This window comes from Cebus imitator, unplaced genomic scaffold, assembly GCF_001604975.1.
Source record: "Cebus imitator isolate Cc_AM_T3 unplaced genomic scaffold, Cebus_imitator-1.0 Scaffold51, whole genome shotgun sequence".
NCBI lineage: Eukaryota > Metazoa > Chordata > Mammalia > Primates > Cebidae > Cebus > Cebus imitator.
Genome location: NW_016107366.1, coordinates 3145311 through 3148614, shown reverse-complemented (window position 1 = coordinate 3148614; position 3304 = coordinate 3145311). Strand labels below are relative to the sequence as shown.

Sequence of the window (3304 nt, the reverse complement as noted above, 5' to 3'; positions counted from 1 at the left end):
TTTTTGTTTTTGAAAGGGAGGGAGAATAGCTGGCATTGGTTGCTGAAGAAAGTTATTTTAAGGGGAAAGTTTACCCCAGAAACAAGAGATATAAGAAAACCGAGGGAGAAATTGACCGTTATGTGTAATGGACATCAAATTTTAGAACAATGATGTTTACTATGTAATTTAAACGTTTTTAATTTTTTTCATGTTGTTTTCATCTGCTGTCCCATACCTACAATAAAAGTCATTTGAGTAAGTGACTTTGGTTTGATGATACTTAAGGAAACAAATGGAGAGCTAATTGGACTAAGTATGAGAGTAAAGAGGAGAATGGGATTTCAAAAGGGGATTTAAGGTGCGTGGCATTTGTGAAACAAACTTAAAAATGAGAATTATTAGAATACATTCTAGTAACATCCAATCTTTCCTAAATTCAAAATAATATTACAAAGTTAGAAAATACTAAAGTTCATTTGATTATAGTTTAATTTTTCTTATTTAAACAAAGTAAAGGGCATCTGCAAAATGTTGAAGGTTTGACACTTTATGGATTTATTTATTGCATAAAGGGCTCTCTTTAACTTGTAAACAAATTAGAGTTTTAGTTAATTGCTTCTAATTTGGTTTACTAAATAAATCGATCTGAAATAAATATGGTTTTTATGTTTAGTAAGTTTCACTAATCTCTTCTGAAACTTCTATTTCATTTCATTCCTTCCTGTTTATACAAACCTACATGTTAATATATTCACAATGTGGGCCGGGTGCGGTGGCTCACACCTATAATCCCAGCACTTTGGGAGGCCGAGGCAGGTAGATCACGAGGTCAAGAGATCAAGACCATCCTGGTCATCATGGTGAAACCCCATCTCTACTAAAAATACAAAAATTAGCTGGGGATGGTGGCACACGCCTGTAGTCCCAGCTACTCAGGATGCTGAGGCAGGAGAATTGCTGGAACCCAGGAGGCGGAGGTTGCAGTGAGCCGAGATAGCGCCATTGCACTCCAGCCTGGGTAACATGAGTGAAATTACGTCTCAAAAAAAAAAAAATTCACAATGTGTATTTTTCTAAACCCAGCCCAAATAAATATCAATTGGACTCTCTTTAACTTTTCCTATATATAGTTGGTAACTTTTTCTTAGAACATATGCATTGCGGGTAAATTGGTTTGCTAGGACTGCCATGACCATAAACCACAGACAAAATGGCTCAAATAATAAGCTATTTTCTCACAGTTCTGGAGGCTAAAAGTCCAAAATCAAGATGTTTTCAAGGTTGATATCTTTTTCTTTTTTCAATTTTTTAAGTTTATTTGATGTATTTGATGATCAGCAATTAGTTATCATCCACATTGACTGTCTGCAGATTTTTGAAAGTGGTAACAGGTACATAGGTAACCAAAGTAGAGAGCTTATTTGGTGAATCTTCATCCTCATTATGTTTTCTAGACAACTGCACACGGATTCAGTATGGGACATTCCTTATTCCTTTGGCCCAGGCAGCTTTGTTGAGCCTGGTATCAATGCGCACATCTGGAGTTCCCATCTCCTTCATAGCAAATTTCCGAATCTCTTTGAGTGCCCGAAGGGCATGCTTCTTGAAGCCCACTCCATGGATGCGCTTGTGAATGGTGATGGTGTATTCTCGGGTCACCACCTCGTTGATGGGAGAACGGCTCTTTTTCTTCTCACCACCCTTCTTTGCGGGAGCCATTCTGTGGGATCCTAGTGGTGGATTTCTTCTTCAGCCTCTCTCCTTGGCTTATCGATGGTTATGTTTTCTTGTTGTCTTCACATGGTCTTTCCTCTGTGTGTGTGTGTCTGTGTCCTAATCTCTTGTAAGAAGTCCAGTCATGTTAATTTAGAGCTCATCCTAATGACCTGATTTAACCTTAGTTACTTCTTTAAAGGCTTTGTCTACCCAATCGCATTCTGTGGTGGTTTAAGACTCCAACATGTGAATTTCAGGGGAGACAACAGATCCCATAACAAAGGTACATGATATCAGTTTTTTAGTTTTAATCACTCAGAAACGTAAGGTTCTGAAGTCATAGTTTCAGCTGTAGAATTTGCACTCATGTTCTGGTACACACTCTAATTTGTTTAGAAAATGAAGAGAACTTTATGCCATAATTGAAGCCCATGTATTTTCAAACCTTCAGCATTTAGTACATACCTTTTACTTAACATTGCCTCTGGGAGAAAATTTAGCAACTCATTTGACTCTGATTCGATTGTGTTCCAGGATTACCATGAAGATGGACTGGACATTACACCACACTGGAAAAGTGAAACAACCCATTCTGTTCATGATCTTCCTGTCATGAAAGTTGCTTGACAGCTCCAATTTTCAATTGAACACATTAAACACCTGGAGAAATTATCAATTAAAAACATCTAATCACCATAGATATGTGTGTCTAACTTTCTGTTTTTGTAACTGAGCGAGTTAGGAGGAACGCACCACGCTCTGAGTTACAAATCAAGAGTCCTTTATTAATTAGCCAGTGACCGAGAGATGGTTAATGCTCAATGTTCTCTCTTCCCCGAGGAAGGGGCCCGATTATCTTTTATACCTTGATTTAGGTAGGGGAGGGGAATACCTAGCTGAAGCAGAATTTTACAGAAGCAGAAAAGCAGGTTAGAGGAAGTGGCTGTGGGAACAAGTGGTTTCCATAAAATTATCAAGAAGTGGGGCGATCAGCCTCCTTCTACACAATGATCAAAGGGAACTTTTTTTTTTTTTTTTTTTTTTTTTTTTTTTTTTTTTTTTTTTTTTTTTTTTTTTTTTTTTTTTTTTTTTTTTTAACAATAGCAGGGGAGAGGTATGCCAAGCAGGGTGAGGTTACAATGGTTACAAGTGTTAAAAACAGTAGGCTTCAATGCTTCTAAGTGCAGCATGACCCAGTTATGCATGCAAAGGGGCTGTAGTAAGGAGAGGGAAGCCAGGTTGGAGTCTGCAGCCAAAATGGAGTCAGTGATGCTAGCCCAGGGTAGCTTATTACATTGTGAGTTATGACCTAACTCACAAGCATCTACACATGGTTGTCAATACCATTAGTTTTGCTAAATTATTAAGACAGTCTTTGTTAAAAGTCATTTAATTTCCTATGGTTCTACCCTGATCTTGTCTTCAGTTCAGTATGGAAGGTATGAAATAATTCTGTTCTCCTTTACCACACAGTTTTTGTCAGAACTAGTAGATTCTGTCGTTATAAAGCTGGGTCAAAGCACATACCATACTGAGGCTTGCTCAAAGTTTGCAGTCATGTGTCTGACATTATTCCCTGATTTCAACACTTTTTTCATTTTCTGTT

General features: G+C 37.6%; 1 pseudogene; it reads right to left on the bottom strand.

The window, feature by feature from the left end:
- Positions 1–1308: 1308 nt before the first annotated feature.
- Positions 1309–1707, bottom strand: LOC108303841 (annotated as a pseudogene).
- Between the last annotated feature and the right edge of the window lie 1597 nt (positions 1708–3304).